The sequence below is a fragment of the Diaphorina citri genome, unplaced genomic scaffold (genome assembly GCF_000475195.1).
Source record: "Diaphorina citri unplaced genomic scaffold, Diaci psyllid genome assembly version 1.1 scaffold439, whole genome shotgun sequence".
Taxonomy (NCBI): Eukaryota; Metazoa; Arthropoda; class Insecta; order Hemiptera; family Psyllidae; genus Diaphorina; species Diaphorina citri.
The window spans coordinates 178,586-200,542 of record NW_007377874.1 but is presented as its reverse complement, the minus strand read 5'-3'; the positions used below and the strand labels follow the sequence as shown (position 1 = coordinate 200,542).

Below are 21,957 nucleotides of genomic sequence, written 5' to 3'. Positions count from 1 at the left end.
CCTTGGAGTGAAAACTTTCTAATGTATTGTGTCCACTTGCAAAGACACAACAGTTGGACTTGTACAGGGAAAGTTGGACAGTATTATTTGGTTTGGTGTCTATGTCTATGGCATTTTAAAACCGAAGACCGAAGGACTTGACTGAACTAGAGCAGATTTGGGTAGAAAGCTCGTCCTTGGAGTGAAAACTTTCTACAAAGTAAGGAGGTACCTATAGCTTTTCAAATTTTCCTTCTCCTATCAAAGGAGATTTTAAGTTCTCCTATTCTTGGACATGACAGAAAACATTGACAGGTAACACAATAAAATTAATAGGGGAAAATGAAAACAGATAGCTTTTTTTTCATTTTCCCCTACTGATTTTAATTTGTTTTACCAAGTGTTGTGTATACCTTAAGTTCTCCTATTCTTGGACATGACAGAAAACATTGACAGGTAACACAATAAAATTAATAGGGGAAAATGAAAACAGATAGCTTTTGTTTTTCATTTTCCCCTACTGATTTTAATTTGTTTTACCAAGTGTTGTGTAGAAAAAATAAAAACGAAGTTTGTTCATTCTGTTTCTTATATTGGCCCAACATCCCAAGAAGCGGCTCCTTTTCAGATCAAATGAAATATATGTGTTTGAGCAAGAACTAATTGTTTCCTAGTGCTTACTGCCATTTCTTCAAGTCTTTGAAAGGACTATCAAATTAGCAACCAATTTGGTTACACCATTAGCAGATGGACTGATGTCATATTATAGGCAAAGACGGGGAAAGCTGTTTCACTATTTTGAGGTGTTGTGTATACCCTTGAAAGTTCCAATTTTTTTTACAATAAAATTTTTCTTGTCGTGTAGGGTAGAGACAGGAAAGTAAGAGGATACAAGAAGGCAGTTATTAACCAATTTTCCAAGTAAGATCGAAAAAAAAAAAAAATAAAAAAATAAGTCTCAAAAAGGGTGTACCAAAAAGATTTTTTATTCAATGTTACGTCCACCCTAAATATGATATTACTGTTTAGTATCATGGCACTTTTTTTGTTGGTGTTTGTTTGTTATATTTTGAAGCATTCATTCATAAATTCATTCTTTTCAATCAGATTAAAATAAAAAACTGTGTGCACTTCTATTCTTCCCTCTCCAAATCCCCTCTCTTTTCATATTTTAATTCTGAGGATAGAAAATTAAATTATAAATTGTGATTTATCCATTGTGTGATGTTGTGATGTTTGTTGCTAGCAAATGCATGCAATGATTTAATTAAAAGCAGCAATTTTTAATAGGTACCCGTGTATTTTTTTGTGTTTAATAATACGACTATATGTAGAATTGTATGATACGACTATGTAGATTACATAAAATATATACCTTTGTATAGGTCTTTTTTATGTGTTAAATACTGAATGTCTATAGGTACATAGGTAATTTTATTATAAAAACATTGAAGTGTGGACGTTCCATTTCTAGAGTACAGGGTGATCAGAACACCAAATTACCGAAATTCTAATAGGTAGGTAAGTATAAATAGTCATAAGTTCACACACAATCCAAGTTTTCGCCAGAACGCTAGGCTAGTCCTAAAGTTTGTTCATTCTGTTTCTTATATTGGCCCAACATCCCAAGAAGCGGCTCCTTTTCAGATCAAATGAAATAAATGTGTTTGAGCAAAAACTAATATTGTTTCCTTTCAAGTCTTTGAAAGGATTATCAAATTAGCAACCAATTTGGTTACACCATTAGCAGATGGACTGATGTCATATTATAGGCAAAGACGGGGAATGCTGTTTCACTATTTTGAGCAAAACTGACGCCCAAACATGAATATCTAATGCTAATGCCTTTTTTCCACATCCAGTCTCAGTCCCCAACCCAAACTAACCCCACTCATAAAGTACATTGCAATGATTGTGCACATCCGTACATTTACCTCTGGTGGGAGAAGTCAGGAGGAGACTAGAACATAGTTTTAATGGTGGAAAAGTGGGAGTCAGTACCGTTCAGTTTTTATACAAAACAAAAAGAGCGCGTTTTTTTACAAATAAATAACCTGTGGGTGCTGGAAGCATTGTGTACGTATTTCCTGATGCTCACCTCTGGCAATCTGCTTCACAAAGCTCCGGCAAAAATTCCGTTTCGCCCATCCGGAACAACCTTGTGTTTCTGCTGCCAGAAGGATTTGTTGTACCCAGAGTGGAGGGTGTGTTTTACAGGGATATTAATCGCTGTTTGAGAGCCAAAGGCCTCTTGTGGTTGATCCATGCGAGTAAAAATGTAAAAGAGTCACTCTTTAACTTCTGCAGTAAAGAATTTGTTCCCCGGTTTTCGCAACTGGAAGAGATATTTCTACATATTAGTTGTAGGTAAAGGTTTAGAACATTGAATACATCAGTTGCCGACATGAGGGATCACTGAAGATGAAGACAAATCCAGATACTAATCTTAAAGTGAGCAGACGATGTACGGAAGTTGTTTGCCTTTTTAACCAACCTGATTTGTGCAGGGCTAGTTGAGCTTCCTCCTAAGCTAGCTACATGGCCCTCCCAAACAGGATCCAAAAAAATAAAGGCAACTTCCGAATACAGAGAAGGGACAGCAAGTTCTACAGATTATTGCTTGATTTCTAACCCATCATTCCTCCTCTCACAGATTTCCACTCCCTATAGTAAAAACTAGTAAGTTTAAACACCTCGCTTTGAAAATATCGGGCAAAAGAACTCCGTTTAACAGAGAAAAGGTATTACCACAGCGAAATTCCACATCAAAAACACAACACAAACCAACCATCTTATTTCTTTCACAATGCGAAAAGAGCGAAAGAAAATCTCTTTTTCTTTTAATTTAGAAGCTAAAAGAGGCGTAAAAAATCCCCCTTCCCTCCTCTTTCCCTCTGCCCCCTTCCCCTCTAAGCTTTTGTTTCGAGGGAAAATTATGTTAATGACGGTTTTAGTACGAGAAGAGAAGTCATTATTATTGCGTGCCCCTTCCCTTTGTGCGAGGATATCTTCCCACCCAAAATGTGAGAAAAGGAAGGAGAGGGAAAAACAGAAAGAGGGAGGTAGCAAAGAAGAGAGCTCTACTTTTTTTTTTTTGGCATTTTTTCAAGTGAAAATCATGACAATTATTAATTATGCTTTCTCCCATCTAAGCCCAGCTACAGAGAGTGCCACGCATTTTATCCAACAATGTCTCTTATTTTCCCTCCAATTTATTCCTCCCTTTCACACGCTCCCCAGGCAATAATGACAACAATGCACTGACTGTTTGTTTCTATCTCATTTCTTTCCTTTTTTCTGATTTAACATTACATTAAACTCCACATTCCCCGTAAATAGTTTTTCATCACCAAGATTCATTTGGCAACTGCATTATGATATTTTGCTTGGTAATAGTAACGTATGACAACAATCGCTATACTTAAAATCCTACTTTATCATAGCCAAATTAAATATACTGTATTTTTAGGTGTTTTCTTGAAGTTCATTTCCTAGCAAGAAGCCAAGAATGCAAATTAGTACCTATTAAAAACACAAACACGAAATTTCGTTTCATAACTTTTTTTTTACTTGTACGTAGGTATTTTGCAGTCCTAACAACATATCGTTAGAAAAAACCTCACAATACATCAATGCATGTCAGGAACTCATGCAGGATGTTGAAGAATACCTCTTTGGAATTGAATTGAATTCCATCAAGAACACAATAAATACCATGGCGTGCTGCAAGACAGGCAGCATCCTGAAGACCATTACATGACTGAGAACCAAACCTGCCGCGTTCCCATGACAACCTATTGTTGACATGGACGTTGAATAAGTTTCCCATTGGATCCCAACATTCCCAGGTGATGGGGCTGAAGGACTATGATGGGAAGTTCCCAGTTCATAATTAAACTTTTCCTTTCGAAAATTGGGGCCAAAGGCCGCATGGACTAAGAAAAATAAATATTTCAAATGAGTGTGATTGGTGGGGGGTGAGGGGCCCTTTAGCGCTTTTCCTGCCCTTCCCTCCTTCCCTTTGAAAGCCCAGCACTTCAGACGATATGGATTTATAATGTTATTAAATTATTAGGTATGTTCGTGCCTCGACTGAGCCTTTTTTTCTCAGTTTAATATTTCCTTGCGATAAATACACCTTTTTCTGCGTTTCACTTCGAGGATGAGCACCGAAATTCTAATAGGTAGGTAAGTATAAATAGTCATAAGTTCACACACAATCCAAGTTTTCGCCAGAACGCTAGGCTAGTCCTATACGAATACCTATAGAGTACATAGACTAAACAGGCAGGCTAAGCAGGCTTCCTTTTTCTTACACAAATAGGTATCCTTACCTAAAAAAAAACTAATTTGTGATTTCAAGTAGGTAATAATGCAGATACTACCTACTAGGTACTTATGTACCTACCTATTTACGCTTAGGTACCTATTTACACTGTAAAAGCGAGGCAACTAATTAAGTAAAAAAGAAAAACAAGGAAGAGGCAGAGCTTGTTATAATGTAAACGGGCAAAGAACAAATTTGCCAAAGGGAGGGGAAGGTTAGGTTAGGGAGAAAGGGAGGAGGCTAGTCCTATACGAATACCTATAGAGTACATAGACTAAACAGGCAGGCTAAGCAGGCTTCCTTTTTCTTACACAAATAGGTATCCTCACCTAGAAACTAATTTGTAATTTCAAGTAGGTAATAATGCAAATACTTGTACCTACTACTTATGTACCTATTTACGCTTAGGTACCTATTTACACTGTAAAAGCGAGGCAACTAATTAAGCAAAAAAGAAAAACAAGGAAGAGGCAGAGCTTGTTAGAATGTAAACGGGCAGAGAACAAATTTGCCAAAGGGAGGGGAAGGTTAGGGAGAAAGGGAGGGGAGGGAGGAAGAGAGGTAATGCTGGGAAAAGGGAACCGAAGAGAAACAGAGCAGCTGAACAATCAAATTGAAAAGAAATGAAAAGTACAGGGAGGTCTGAAAGTTATTGGCCGAAGAAACTTAGGGCCCCCTTCTTATTTTTTGCTGTTTCTTTCTGTCTATATTTCTGTTGGGATACGTAGGTATTCCTCTATGGATGAACTTCATCAACTACGTGTGATTGCTGACCTTTTGAAGAAATAGCACAGATTTAAAATCGGGACATAAAGGCATAATTACAGTGCCAAATTTGAGGTGAACCCTGTAATATTAAGGTGGAAAATTAAATTATTTGTAGAAACTTAGAACTTCTCTCCTTCTTTTTCCAATTTTTCTTTCTTTTAGGTATTTAGAACATGAAATCAAATGAATTTTTCTAAACGAAACAAAAATACTCTTAAAAACACAGAGAGAAAAGGGAGAACGAGAGAATGAAAGAGATTTTTTATTCCTCCAGTTTTCCCCAAGTAAAAAAGTGCAAATTATCCAAGTGCTTGTGAAATAAAGAAAGAAATACTATAATAAATTTCCTTTATTCAATTTCATTTAATTAAGAAATTGAAGAGGTTGATCCTAAGTAAAAAATAATAGAAAGTAATAAAATATTACGCCACCTCTCCTCATATTTAGCGCTACGACAAGGGGAGGGATTTCACATCCCAAAGTGTTCAGTAATCATTATCATCACGCTGAATGTATAATGTTTCTAATGATCACTGGAGATGAGCAACGTCGTACGTGGTTAGTATCGGTATGGGTGACCAACCCCCTGGGACATGATTCTGGCTATTTTGGGGTACACTCAGCCTCGTGGATTCAACTGAGGCATTTGACTTGAGTTACGTTTTCACTTGGGCTACATTTGTAGCGTAACATGCCAGGCTGCAAAAACCGTGCGGGAAAGTAGGTACCTGATAAGTACAATAAAAATAATAACTAACCTGTACAAAAAAAAGGTTTTTGTTTTTTTTTTTTTTTGCAGGTACAAAAAAATTTACCAGTACACCTATTAGGAACAATTACATTTATATTATGATTAAGGCACAAATTTACATACAACCCTATTAGGAACAATTACATTTATATTAAGGCACAAATTTACATACAACAAAATACTAAAGGTGGCAGTAGGTACCTAATGAGTACAAAATTTAAATAAGACAAAACACATTGCTTTTTTTTTTTTTTTTACAGTACCTACCAAATCAGTAGCACAATATTTTGACAATCCCACAAAAAAAAAAATTAGAACGAAATACAATTTACATACAACAAAATACTAAAGGTGGCAGTAGGTACCTAATGAGTACAAAATTTAAATAAGACAAAACACATTGCTTTTTTTTTACAGTACCTACCAAATCAGTAGCACAATATTTTGACAATCCCACAAAAAAATTAGAATGAAATATTCACAGCAGTATAAATGTACCTGGTGATTAAATTTACAAATAACCCAAATTATTAATCAAACTGACCACCCAGTAATCGACAAAATTACAAGAGAACAAATAATACAACATAACATTGGGATCGTTATTTTTCATTTCTACCTCTGGACACATTTCTTCAAATGACGTACATGCCATCGTCCGGCCGCTTCTCCCTCCTCCGTCGACAAATGAAAAATAACGGGAGACTCCTGGGAAGCAACAACGAATGGTCCCAACCAATTCCGGTCAAGACTAGCATTATAACCAGTGTTGGCAGAAGACTGCCTGAAGTTCCGACGAAAAACTTTGTCACCCACTCGGTAGGTCACATCTCTATGGCGCAAGTTATAATAGCGACTCTGTTGTTGTGAAGCTCTGATTCGATTCACGCGCACAAGTTCATACAAATCTCTCAGATTTGCCAAATAACGAGAATGTTGGGCAGGGGTAAGATCTGGACCCGACCTCTGCGTATTTCCTGCCTCGATCTCTCGCCACAATGACTTGGCTGGCTCCAATTCACGGCCAAAATTCAGCATTGCGGGAGTGAAACCGGTGCTGGAACACGAAGAAGTATTAATCACAAAGGCAAACTCACTGAGAGCAACGTCCCATTTCCGTTGACGCTCGTCCGTGACTGGCAATAGATTGAAGCTTCCAAATCCACAGAACAGCTTTATTATACCATTATGTTTGAAAAGAATCGGAATTATGTATTCCAAGGTACTTTACTCAAAGTACCCAACATGCAACATGTCCATCACCCCTAATCCCTCGTACATGGTATATACACACCCGTGTATATAGTATACAATATACATATACACATAGTACCTATACATACCCGTGTAGCTTTACCAGTAATTATAGCAAAAGGCACTCTAATGAGAAAAGCATGATGAGGCTGTTGTATAATGGACGTGATTAACTCTTGGATTTATTAAGGGTCGGTTTACAGTCGACCGAAGTCGGGACATCGACTGTAAAATAATAATAGTAATAATACCTAATAGTAATGATAAAACATCTGGTGAGAACTGAGAGCATCACACGACTTTCCTTCTCCTATTGAATTATACCGACAACCGCTGCGCTGCACCGATATCGCTCATTAGCTCAGTTAAACATGTAGATGGAATTTCAATTATTGGTAATTTAAAGCAACGGGCCCGTTAAATAAATAAACGAAGTAGGTTTCTTTCCATAACAGAGGGCAGAGAGGTGGTGGAGGTGTAATTTAAAGCAACGGGCCCGTTAAATAAATAAACGAAGTAGGTTTCTTTCCATAACAGAGGGCAGAGAGGTGGTGGAGGTAGGTAGAGAATTAAGGGGGGGAATAGGTAGAGAGAAGGGGGCGGGAGGTATGTAGGTACCTACAGAGAGGGAGGAGAGTAGGTAAAGAGGTATGTGAAGGTAGGTATAAGTAGAGAGTTAAGATAGGGGAGTAGGTATAGAGAATTGGAGGGAGGCAGGTAAATCAAAGCTGGAGGGGAAGTGGCCATACAAGTAACTCATTACACCAGCCATCAACCATCATGCTACCATTAACATTGAAAATCACATGCATAATATGGCCAAAGCCCTTATACCCCCTCACGACTCTCCTTTATAACCCCTAGATAGCCTCCCCTCTCCTGTAGGTACTATTCTCCTATTGAATTATACCGACAACCGCTGCGCTGCACCGATATCGCTCATTAGCTCAGTTAAACATGTAGATGGAATTTCAATTATAGGTAATTTAAAGCAACGGGCCCGTTAAATAAATAAACGAAGTAGGTTTCTTTCCATAACAGAGGGCAGAAAGAAGGGTAGAGAGGTGGTGGAGGGAGGTAGGTAGAGAATTAAGGGTAGAGAGAGAAGGGGGCGGGAGGTATGTAGGTACCTACAGAGAGGGAGGAGAGTAGGTAAAGAGGTATGTGAAGGTAGGTAAGTACAGAGTTAAGATAGGGGAGTAGGTATAGAGAATTGGAGGGAGGCAGGTAAATCAAAACTGGAGGGGAAGTGGCCATACAAGTAACTCATTACACCGGCAAAAGGCACTCTAATGAGAAAAGCATGATGAGGCTGTTGTATAATGGACGTGATTAACTCTTGGATTTATTAAGGGTCGGTTTACACTACCTACAGTCGACCGAAGTCGGGACATCGACTGTAAAATAATAATAGTAATAATACCTAATAGTATTAATAAAACATCTGGTGAGAACTGAGAACATCACACGACTTTCCTTCTCCTATTGAATTATACCGACAACCGCTGCGCTGCACCGATATCGCTCATTAGCTCAGTTAAACATGTAGATGGAATTTCAATTATTGGTAATTTAAAGCAACGGGCCCGTTAAATAAATAAACGAAGTAGGTTTCTTTCCATAACAGAGGGCAGAGAGGTGGTGGAGGTAGGTAGAGAATTAAGGGGGGGAATAGGTAGAGAGAAGGGGGCGGGAGGTATGTAGGTACCTACAGAGAGGGAGGAGAGTAGGTAAAGAGGTATGTGAAGGTAGGTAAGTAGAGAGTTAGGATAGGGGAGTAGGTATAGAGAATTGGAGGGAGGCAGGTAAATCAAAGCTGGAGGGGAAGTGGCCATACAAGTAACTCATTACACCAGCCATCATGCTACCATTAACATTGAAAATCACATGCATAATATGGCCAAAGCCCTTATACCCCCTCACGACTCTCCTTTATAACCCCTAGATAGCCTCCCCTCTCCTGTAGGTACTATAATACTCCCTCCCCTACCCTCTTGTTCTATTACGAGGGTAGGGGAAAGCCCCCTTTCTGACCCAAAGAGTAGCGAAGGTCAAGTTTATAACGAAGATTAAAGCAGGCGATTAAGGAGTCAAAACGCAACATACTTGTGATACTCTCTCCCCTCCTCTTCCCCTCTCTCTTCTTCTACTGCCTTTTCCTTCTGACTTGTTAGTACTTTAAGCAGGGCCGTATTTAGGGAGGGGCGAGGATGCCCGGGCACCCCCTCGGCAAAATCCTGGATACGGCCCTGACTTTAAGCTTACTAATAAAAGCATCATGATTTAAACACTTGTGTTTCCAATCCCTGAATTACTCCCATTCATTGGTCAAATCGGCAGAGATTAGAAAAGAAGAATAATATAGGTACCTGCTTAACTATCCGATTATTAGGTATTATTATTATTAATTTATTTTTATTTTTATTTTTTTTAAGCCATCACATCAGATCCTTCAATACTAGGAATAAGGGATTGGGAGGCGGAAGAGGGGAGGAGGTAAGAGGAACCCGAACTCTCTTGTTTCATAATGTGACATCATCAAGTAGGTAAGATGTAAGATGGGTATAGCCCTCCTCTTCCCCTCTCTCTTCTTCTACTGCCTTTTCCCTCTGACTTGTTAGTACTTTAAGCTTACTATAATAAAACCATCATGATTAAAACACTCCCTGAATTACTCCCATTCATTGGTCAAATCGGCAGAGATTAGAAAAGAAGAAAAATATACCTACTTAACTATCCGATTATTATTTTATTTAAGCCATCACATCAGATCCTTCAAGACTAGGAATAAGGGATTGGGAGGCGGAAGAGGGGAAGAGGTAAGAGGAACCCGAACTCTCTTGTTTCATAATGTGACATCATCAAGTAGTTACACAATACCATGGCGTGCTGCAAGACAGGCAGCATCCTGAAGACCATTGCATGACTGAGAACCAAACCTGCCGCGTTCCCATGACAACTTATTGTTGACATTCAAAATTCTGCTTTTCCATTGGCTATTACACTTGTAAGATACTTTTCCATACTTTGGTGATTTAGGGCACAGTTGAGCTCTCAGAAGATTCCACAGTAAATGTAGCACAGGCTTACGAAACGAGACATTCTCCCAGCTAATCAATGTCTCTCGCAACCACCCTGTAGTAACTAATATCCTCTCTGAAATGAAATACTAGTCCAGGATTTGAATAACATAAATCAATGATTTCAGCCATGTCAAATATATTACTAACTAATATCCTCTCTGAAATGAAATACTAGTCCAGGATTTGAATAACATAAATCAATGATTTCAGCCATGTCAAATATATTACAATAATTACTGTTAATGAGGCCAAAGGATGAGACATGCCAAGCATAATTAATTCTGGAAAGGCCTATGATGGTGCAAATTTGTCTCGCATGGGTGGTGTAGTGTTTTGAATTGGACATGCATAGTTTATTGGGTACCTCTTTGTTCTGGGAACATCCTAATTCTTTTCACTTTTAGTTCCTCTATTGGTCTATTGTCTTTCCTTTTTATTCTCTGACTCAAATAGTGCCTTCCTCCTCCTCCTGAATAGCGAATTTCTTTCCTTAAATGCGTCGGAATCGTCGACCTACCTCAAGCTGTGTCCACTGTCCACACATAGTCGACGCTGACTGAAACCGTACACTACCTCGACAACATAATATGCCTAATTCTTTTCACTTTTAGTTCCTCTATTGGTCTATTGTCTTTCCTTTTTATTCTCTGACTCAAATAGTGCCTTCCTCCTCCTCCTCCTCCTAAATAGCGAATTTCTTTCCTTAAATGCGTCGGAATCGTTGACCTACCTCAAGCTGTGTCCACACATAGTCGACGCCGACTGAAACCGTACACTACCTCGACAACATAGATTCACCTCGTCGATTGACGGCGTCGACTATTTGTTTACACAGCTTCAGACTCTCCATGCAATAAAGTTCTTCCTTCTAATCGAACTCTTCAACTTCATTTTATCTTTAGGTAAGTGTGTAGCCAGTTTTCGGATCAAGTAAAACGTTTTGCGAACCCCAAGGATAAACTCACCACTCTCATTAGGTACGAAATACAATGCAAGTGTGTTCCATGGGTGAGATATCCATAAACCATAACTTTCTCAATAACGAACTGGGAACTTCCCATCATAGTCCTTCAGCCCCATCACCTGGGAATGTTGGTATCCAATGGGAAACTTATTCAAAGTCCATGTCAACAATAGGTTGTCATGGGAACGCGGCAGGTTTGGTTCTCAGTCATGCAATGGTCTTCAGGATGCTGCCTGTCTTGCAGCACGCCATGGTATTGTGTTCTTGATGGAATTCAATTCAATTCTAAAGAGGTATTCTTCAACATCCTGCATGAGTTCCTGACATGCATTGATGTATTGTGTGGTTTTTTCTAACAATATGTTGTTAGGACTGCAAAATACTTATGTACAAGTAAAAAAAAAGTTATGAAACGAAATTTCGTGTTTGTGTTTTTAATATGTACTAATTTGCATTCTTGGCTTCTTGCTAGGAAATGAACTTCAAGAAAACACCTAAAAATACAGTATATTTTATTTGGCTATGTTAAAGTAGGACTTTAAGTATAGGTGGCGATTGTTGTCATACCTTACCATTACCAAGCAAAATATCATAACGTAGTTGCCAAATGAATCTTGGTGATGAAAAACTATGTACCTACGGGGAATGTGGAGTTTAATGTAATGTTAAATCAGAAAAAAGGAAAGAAATGAGATAGAAACAAACAGTCAAACTTCAAGAAAACACCTAAAAATACAGTATATTTAATTTGGCTATGATAAAGTAGGATTTTAAGTATAGCGATTGTTGTCATACGTTACCATTACCAAGCAAAATATCATAATGCAGTTGCCAAATGAATCTTGGTGATGAAAAACTATGTACGGGGAATGTGGAGTTTAATGTAATGTTAAATCAGAAAAAAGGAAAGAAATGAGATAGAAACAAACAATCAGTGCATTGTTGTCATTATTGCCTGGGGAGCGTGTGAAAGGGAGGAATAAATTGGAGGGAAAATAAGAGACATTGTTGGATAAAATGCGTGGCACTCTCTGTAGCTGGGCTTAGATGGGAGAAAGCATAATTAATAATTGTCATGATTTTCACTTGAAAAAATGCCGTGGCACTCTCTGTAGCTGGGCTTAGATGGGAGAAAGCATAATTAATAATTGTCATGATTTTCACTTGAAAAAATGCCAATGCGTGGCACTCTCTGTAGCTGGGCTTAGATGGGAGAAAGCATAATTAATAATTGTCATGATTTTCACTTGAAAAAATGCCAAAAAAAGTAGAGCTCTCTTTGCTACCTCCCTCTTTCTGTTTTTCCCTCTCCTTCCTTTTCTCACATTTTCCACTTGAAAAAAAAAAAAAAGTAGAGCTCTCTTCTTTGCTACCTCCCTCTTTCTGTTTTTCCCTCTCCTTCCTTTTCTCACATTTTGATGAACTTCAAGAAAACACCTAAAAATACAGTAAATTTTAGTTGGCTATGATAAAGTAGGACTTTAAGTATAGCGATTGTTGTCATACTCATACGTTACCATTACCAAGCAAAATATCATAACGCAGTTGCCAAATGAATCTTGGTGATGAAAAACTACATATGTACCTATGGGGAATGTGGAGTTTAATGTAATGTTAAATCAGAAAAAAGGAAAGAAATGAGATAGAAACAAACAGTCAAAGCATTGTTGTCATTATTGCCTGGGGAGCGTGTGAAAGGGAGGAATAAATTGGAGGGAAAATAAGAGACATTGTTGGATAAAATGCGTGGCACTCTCTGTAGCTGGGCTTAGATGGGAGAAAGCATAATTAATAATTGTCATGATTTTCACTTGAAAAAATGCCAAAAAAAAAAGTAGAGCTCTCTTCTTTGCTACCTCCCTCTTTCTGTTTTTCCCTCTCCTTCCTTTTCTCACATTTTGGGTGGGAAGATATCCTCGCACAAAGGGAAGGGGCACGCAATAATAATGACTTCTCTTCTCGTACTAAAACCGTCATTAACATAATTTTCCCTCGAAACAAAAGCTTAGAGGGGAAGGGGGCAGAGGGAAAGAGGAGGGAAGGGGGATTTTTTACGCCTCTTTTAGCTTCTAAATTAAAAGAAAAAGAGATTTTCTTTCGCTCTTTTCGCATTGTGAAAGAAATAAGATGGTTGGTTTGTGTTGTGTTTTTGATGTGGAATTTCGCTGTGGTAATACCTTTTCTCTGTTAAACGGAGTTCTTTTGCCCGAGATTTTCAAAGCGAGGTGTTTAAACTTACTAGTTTTTACTATAGGAAGTGGAAATCTGTGAGAGGAGAAATGATGGGTTAGAAATCAAGCAATAATCTGTAGAACTTGCTGTCCTTTGGAAGTGCCTCTGTATTCGGAAGTTGCCTTCATTTTTTGGATCCTGTTTGGGAGGGCCATGTAGCTAGCTTAGGAGGAAGCTCAACTAGCCCTGCACAAATCAGGTTGGTTAAAAAGGCAAACAACTTCCGTACATCGTCTGCTCACATTAGATTAGTATCTGGATTTGTCTTCATCTTCAGTGATCCCTCATGTCGGCAACTGATGTATTCAACGTTCTAAACCTTTACCTACAACTAATATGTAGAAATATCTCTTCCAGTTGCGAAAACCGGGGAACAAATTCTTTACTGCAGAAGTATGGAGTGACTCACCAAAATCAAGCAAATTTAAAACAGGTAAACCTGTCTTTAAGTTAACTTTGCATTATTGAAAGGAAAATGATAACAAAGGAAAATGATTTGCATTATTGAAAGGAAAATGATAACAACGTGAAGAGTAAAGGTAGAAACACACTACCATCACGTCACGTGAGCTCAGGGGGAGTACTATCACGTGACGTCATAGTAGTGTGGTTGTCCTGAAGAGATTACCTACAATACTATGGGAAAACTTTGAACCACATCTTTCTGACTCCCCCGGAGCCGACGCGACGTGATGGTAGTGTGTTTCTACCTTATCTATAAAGAGACAAAAACCTTTTATTAAGACTTTAGGCGAAGATGGAATAAATAGTCTTACAAAAAGTACCTACATTATAATAATCTTATCTACCCTATTAGTTGACGAAACCCTACCCTCTTGTTCTATTACGAGGGTAGGGGAAAGCCCCCTTTCTGACCCAAAGAGTAGCGAAGGTCAAGTTTATAACGAAGATTAGAGCAGGCGATTAAGGAGTCAAAACGCAACATACTTGTGATACTCTCTCCCCTCTCTCTTCTTCTACTGCCTTTTCCCTCTGACTTGTTAGTACTTTAAGCTTACTATAATAAAACCATCATGATTCAAACACTTGTGTTTCCAATCCCTGAATTACTCCCATTCATTGGTCAAATCGGCAGAGATTAGAAAAGAAGAATAATATACCTACTTAACTATCCGATTATTATTATTATTATGTTATTTTTTTTTAAGCCATCACATCAGATCCTTCAAGACTAGGAATAAGGGATTGGGAGGCGGAAGAGGGGAGGAGGTAAGAGGAACCCGAACTCTCGTGTTTCATAATGTGACATCATCAAGTAGGTAAGATGTAAGATGGGTATAGGTACGTCTGTATGTGGGTGTGCCTGTGCCATATTATTTTCGTTCCGAGATTTATACCATCAGTGAAACCCACATCCCTACAAGTATAGCCTACTCGTATCTATATCATCTAATATCTAGTCCTATATATTTCAATTTTATGGAACTAAAATTTTAAAATTTTGCGGAAATTGGGTTGTGTATGTGGGTGTGCCATATTATTTTCGTTCCGAGATTTATACCATCAGTGAAACCCACATCCCTACAAGTATAGCCTACTCGTATATCTAATATCTATAGTCCTATTTATTTCAATTTTATGGAACTAAAAATTTTGCGGAAATTGGGCTTAAATTTTTGAGGAAACACGAGCATAAAATTTTCGAGTTCGTAAAACTCGAAAACCACGCTAGAAAATCTACGAACATGTCTATTAAAATCATAAAAAAAAGAACTTAATTAAACTTTTCCTTTCGAAAATTGGGGCCAAAGGCCGCATGGACTAAGAAAAATAAATATTTCAAATGAGTGTGATTGGTTCACCCCGGTGTATGGCAGTCACAAAAAGATATCTTCTCTTTATATGCCATCTTCGGCTACAGCTGAAGCCGCTACAACAACAACAACCACTTTCAAATGAAACACATAGATAGGGCATCAGCTTTGTGCTTTGTTTCATAACGGACTCTACCTACCCAATCCCCACCTCAGTCTAATCTAAACATAGCAAGAGATAGGTAGGTAATAATAAATTACATAATATCTAACCACATCCTATCTTCAATATTTAGGACATGAAAAGGAAAAATGGACAGCATTAAGCAGAAAAGAACCATCTAAAAATATATAACTTTAAATCGACCAAAAGATTCTTTTACTCAACCATACTATAACGGGTCTCTCAGGAGACGATAACTAGAATTGTAGCATGACTGTTAATGCCAAGGAGTTTCATAAGCACCATAGCTAAAAGCCTTTATGTATGCTAAATTTTGTCATCAAAGTTGTGAAACTTGTAAAAAGGTAGGAATTGGGGCACATGTCCACATTATTACTGCCCGTGACACTGCACGTCACAACCATACTATAACGGGTCTCTCAGGAGACGATAACTAGAATTGTAGCATGACTGTTAATGCCAAGGAGTTTCATAAGCACCATAGCTGAAAGCCTTTATGTATGCTAAATTTCGTCATCAAAGTTGTGAATCTTGTAGACATTTTGAAGCATCAGAAATTGACCTAGGGACTACTAACTTTGAGCTCTTAGAACTTCAAATCAAAATTTAATTTAAAGAATAACATACACAGAACAAAAGGAATTACCAAGACGATTGATACTTGACCTTGGACTTCCCGTTTTGCAATTCAAGAGCGAACGAAGAAAGCTTTCAGTGCCATAGTCCAATACGTGAGGAGCTAGTTTAGATTTTTCTCTGGAATCTAAAACTCCGTTGCCGCACGGTTTTTGCAGGCTGGCATGTTACGCTACAAATGTAGCTCAAGTCAAATGCCTCAGTTGAGTCCACGAGGCTGAGTGTACCCCAAAATAGCCAGAATCATGTCCCAGGGGGTTGGTCACCCATACCGATACTAACCACGTACGACGTTGCTCATCTCCAGTGATCATTAGAAACATTATACATTCAGCGTGATGATAATGATTACTGAACACTTTGGGATGTGAAATCCCTCCCCTTGTCGTAGCGCTAAATATGAGGAGAGGTGGCGTAATATTTTATTACTTTCTATTATTTTTTACTTAGGATCAACCTCTTCAATTTCTTAATTAAATGAAATTGAATAAAGGAAATTTATTATAGTATTTCTTTCTTTATTTCACAAGCACTTGGATAATTTGCACTTTTTTACTTGGGGAAAACTGGAGGAATAAAAAATCTCTTTCATTCTCTCGTTCTCCCTTTTCTCTCTGTGTTTTTAAGAGTATTTTTGTTTCGTTTAGAAAAATTCATTTGATTTCATGTTCTAAATACCTAAAAGAAAGAAAAATTGGAAAGAGAAGGAGAGAAGTTTTAAGTTTCTACAAATAATTTAATTTTCCACCTTAATATTACAGGGTTCACCTCAAATTTGGCACTGTAATTATGCCTTTATATATGCTCCGATTTTAAATCTGTGCCATTTCTTCCAAAGGTCGCAATCAGCTCTTTTAGCTTCTAAATTAAAAGAAAAAGAGATTTTCTTTCGCTCTTTTCGCATTGTGAAAGAAATAAGATGGTTGGTTTGTGTTGTTGTGTTTTTGATGTGGAATTTCGCTGTGGTAATACCTTTTCTCTGTTAAACGGAGTTCTTTTGCCCGATATTTTCAAAGCGAGGTGTTTAAAATTACTAGTTTTTTACTATAGGGAGTGGAAATCTGTGAGAGGAGGAATGATGGGTTAGAAATCAAGCAATAATCTGTAGAACTTGCTGTCCCTTCTCTGTATTCGGAAGTTGCCTTCATTTTTTTGGATCCTGTTTGGGAGGGCCATGTAGCTAGCTTAGGAGGAAGCTCAACTAGCCCTGCACAAATCAGGTTGGTTAAAAAGGCAAACAACTTCCGTACATCGTCTGCTCACTTTAAGATTAGTATCTGGATTTGTCTTCATCTTCAGTGATCCCTCATGTCGGCAACTGATGTATTCAATGCTAGCTTAGGAGGAAGCTCAACTAGCCCTGCACAAATCAGGTTGGTTAAAAAGGCAAACAACTTCCGTACATCGTCTGCTCACATTAAGATTAGTATCTGGATTTGTCTTCATCTTCAGTGATCCCTCTTGTCGGCAACTGATGTATTCAACGTTCTAAACATTTACCTACAACTAATATGTAGAAATATCTCTTCCAGTTGCGAAAACCGGGGAACAAATTGTTTACTGCAGAAGTTAAAGATAAAGAGTGATTCTTTTACATTTTTACTCGCATGGATTAACCACAAGAGGCCTTTGGCTCTCAAACAGCGATTAATATCCCTGTAAAACACACCCTCCACTCTGGGTACAACAAATCCTTCTGGCAGCAGAAACACAAGGTTGTTCCGGATGGGCGAAACGGAATTTTTGCCGGAGCTTTGTGAAGCAGATTGCCAGAGGTGAGCATCAGGAAATACGTACACAATGCTTCCAGCACCCACAGGTTATTTATTTGTAAAAAAAACGCGCTCTTTTTGTTTTGTATAAAAACTGAACGGTACTGACTCCCACTTTTCCACCATTAAAACTATGTTCTAGTCTCCTCCTGACTTCTCCCACCAGAGGTAAATGTACGGATGTGCACAATCATTGCAATGTACTTTATGAGTGGGGTTAGTTTGGGTTGGGGACTGAGACTGGATGTGGAAAAAAGGCATTAGATATTCATGTTTGGGCGTCAGTTTTGGTCAAAATAGTGAAACAGCTTTCCCCGTCTTTGCCTATAATATGACATCAGTCCATCTGCTAATGGTGTAACCAAATTGGTTGCTAATTTGATAGTCCTTTCAAAGACTTGAAGAAATGGCAGTAAGCACTAGGAAACAATTAGTTCTTGCTCAAACACATATATTTCATTTGATCTGAAAAGGAGCCGCTTCTTGGGATGTTGGGCCAATATAAGAAACAGAATGAACAAACTTCGTTTTTATTTTTTCATTCAAGTAATTTATTAAAATAATAAATTTTATTTTCTAATTTTCAACATACACAATTGATTACAAGGATGAATTACATTTAATATGTCAAAAGAAAGACAGAAAAGAGAAGGGATAGAGGGGAGGAAAGAGAAATGGGCAATAACATGAGAAAATTCATTTGAAGAGAACACAAAATAAAATGAAAAGTACAACTATGCCTATATGTTTTAAGAAACGGAAATTTTTTGCATTGTACGGCAACTTAGCTGGATTATAAAAACACAATAGCCTTAGGAACAAAACTGCTAATTCCTGTAAATCTCTTGTTTAGAATACACAATTAAACGAGGTTTCATTAGCAAAGTGTCTCAATGGGGGCTTACATAATAGATGCAGTCATTAAGTGGACCTTTTATAATAATGTCAATTATGTAACTGTTTAATGGGAAATTGCGGAACAAGAGCAAAATTATGTGACACTAATAGAGATTACAGATTTCCGAGTTAACAGTATATTTTATGAAACAATATCACAATAATAAATAGCATACAATGCATCAATTATGCCTGGGATTGGTCAGAAAATGGTTCCGAAAGCACTGAAGTAATCTGATGGAGTGAATCACCAAAATCAAGCAAATTTAGAACAGGTAAACCTGTCTTTAAGTTAACTTTGCATTATTGAAAGGAAAATGATAACTCCCAACGTGAAGAGTAAAGGTAGAAACACACTACCATCACGTCACAAAAATTAGAAAAATAAATGTGGGCAGGTGGGCCAATAAATGGTACGTTTTTTAGGTGGGCGAATAAATGGTACACTTACCCTAGGTAATTATTTCCAATCCTGATTATCATTACATTTTAAAATAGTTTTGTGATTTTCTTTTAATTTTCTTTGGTATTTTTCATACTTAACAAGGACTTAAGACCACAGTAGATAATAGGCAGGTCTAAATGAAAAATAATAAACAAATTAACGGCAATTATTGGAAAAATTTCGATTGACTAAACAGACTTGTACACAGGAACTCAAAAACCTCTTAAAAATCTATCTCTTTTCCCATGTACAAAAGGTCATTCTTGTAATTCTTTTACAAAAAGAGATTTAATACCTGAGTTCAGTAGCCTATTGTTTCTTTGCAAGGAGATTTCGTGAAATTGACAATCTGATTACCTAATATATCAAAATAATTTGCTACACATTACCATTCAAAATATGTCATTGTTTCTTTATCATTGCCTGTACAACTTGTTACTATTACATATGCCTATATGTTTTAAGAAACGGAAATTTTTTGCATTGTACGGCAACTTAGCTGGATTATAAAAACACAATAGCCTTAGGAACAAAACTGCTAATTCCTGTAAATCTCTTGTTTAGAATACACAATTAAACGAGGTTTCATTAGCAAAGTGTCTCAATGGGGGCTTACATAATAGATGCAGTCATTAAGTGGACCTTTTATAATAATGTCAATTATGTAACTGTTTAATGGGAAATTGCGGAACAAGAGCAAAATTATGTGACACTAATAGAGATTACAGATTTCCGAGTTAACAGTATATTTTATGAAACAATATCACAATAATAAATAGCATACAATGCATCAATTATGCCTGGGATTGGTCAGAAAATGGTTCCGAAAGCACTAAAGTAATGTGATGGAGTGACGAAACAATATCACAATAATAAATAGCATACAATGCATCAATTATGCCTGGGATTGGTCAGAAAATGGTTCCGAAAGCACTGAAGTAATCTGATGGAGTGAATCACCAAAATCAAGCAAATTTAGAACAGGTAAACCTGTCTTTAAGTTAACTTTGCATTATTGAAAGGAAAATGATAACTCCCAACGTGAGGAGTAAAGGTAGAAACACACTACCATCACGTCACGTGAGCTCAGGGGGAGTACTATCACGTGACGTCATAGTAGTGTGGCTGTCCTGAAGAGATTACCTACAATACCCACTATGGGAAAACTTTGAACCACATCTTTCTGACTCCCCCGGAGCCCACGCGACGTGATGGTAGTGTGTTTCTACCTTATCTATAAAGAGACAAAAAAAAACCTTTTATTAAGACTTTAGGCGAAGATGGAATAAATAGTCTTACAAAAAGTACAATATAATAATCTTATCTAACCTATTAGTTGACGAACAATACTCGTATGCGACGTGATGGTAGTGTGTTTCTACCTTATCTATAAAGAGACAAAAACCTTTTATTAAGACTTTAGGCGAAGATGGAATAAATAGTCGTACAAAAAGTTCATTATTATAATCTTATCTAACCTATTAGTTGACAAACAATACTCGTATAACACAAAGCAAACAACTGAAGGTTGTTTATTTCGAAGTGATAAATGTGGAACAATGTTGACATTGGAAATACTGAATGAAAAGATAGTGACAGTTAACAGTTACAACATAATATTGAATGACCTTTTCCACTTATTTAAAAAAAAAAAGACAAACATGCTAACAAAGGGTTTAAAGGGTATTTTGAAGGGTGTCTTTTTTATTGAAGCTGTACGGTAGGGGTTGCGTTAATTGACGGTCCAATAAATGTTTTCTCTCACTCTCTTTAATTCTGACTTGAAATGTTTGTTTATCATTTCCACAGGTTGCTCTATGTTTTACTGACCTGATAGATCCTTGACCATTCTCAACATTAACTGGAAAGAGTCGTGTCATAGGAAAAGGGGAGAGGACATGAAAAAATAAAACTTATCTACCTAACTTTCTATTTGAAATGGTATCGAAACTAGAAACATAACAAAGGGTTTAAAGGCTATTTTTGAAGGGTGTCTTTTTTATTGAAGCTGTACGGTAGGGGTTGCGTTAATTGACGGTCCATAAATGTTTTCTCTCACTCTCTTTAATTCTGACATGAAATGTTTGTTTATCATTTCCACGTTGCTCTATGTTTTACTGACCTGATAGATCCTTGACCTTAAAGGCTAATTTTGAAGGGTGTCTTTTTTATTGAAGCTGTACGGTAGGGGTTGCGTTAATTGACGGTCCAATAAATGTTTTCTCTCTCTTTAATTCTGACATGAAATGTTTGTTTATCATTTCCACAGGTTGCTCTATGTTTTACTGACCAGATAGATCCTTGACCATTCACTGGAAAGAGTCGTGTCATAGGAAAAGGGGAGAGGACATGGAAAAAATAAAACTTATCTACCTAACTTTCTATTTGAAATGGTATCGAAACTAATGACTTGGTTATACATGGAAAAAATAAAACTTATCTACCTAACTTTCTATTTGAAATGGTATCGAAACTAATGACTTGGTTACTGTTAGTAGGTACACATTTAACTGAAAATTTTGACCATCAAATAACACAATGATATTATGAGTAGATGGCATATATTTCCCTCTACAGTTCAGTGGAATGTGTTTGTTCATTTGGGAACGCCCAAATCCCTGATTTTAGTATTCAGGCATCTGTAGCCGTTAGTTGAAAGCATAGCTTGTCCGATGGGATGGAGATGAATTATTTGAAAACCTACAACTCACTTTTCCTTTTGATTTATTCCAATATCATAGTTCTCAATAATAAGACCAAGTTTCTGCATTTACATTTCAATTTCTGATGGGTTTAAGTTAGAGCTGTTATTTTAAATGGAATATGCAGTGATCATGCTTGTTTTCTGATGTAATACATTTTAGATTGAAAAATAATAAAAGAACTTGAT

The 21,957-nt window shown here is 37.3% G+C and overlaps 1 long non-coding RNA gene across 1 annotated transcript; it reads right to left on the bottom strand.

The window, feature by feature from the left end:
• Positions 1 to 20,431: 20,431 nt before the first annotated feature.
• Positions 20,432 to 21,957, bottom strand: LOC113467261. The gene is made up of 4 exons (XR_003391404.1): positions 21,512 to 21,957; positions 21,374 to 21,440; positions 21,026 to 21,205; positions 20,432 to 20,731 (listed from the first exon to the last, which is right to left on the bottom strand). It is a non-coding gene; the product is annotated as an uncharacterized LOC113467261 (long non-coding RNA).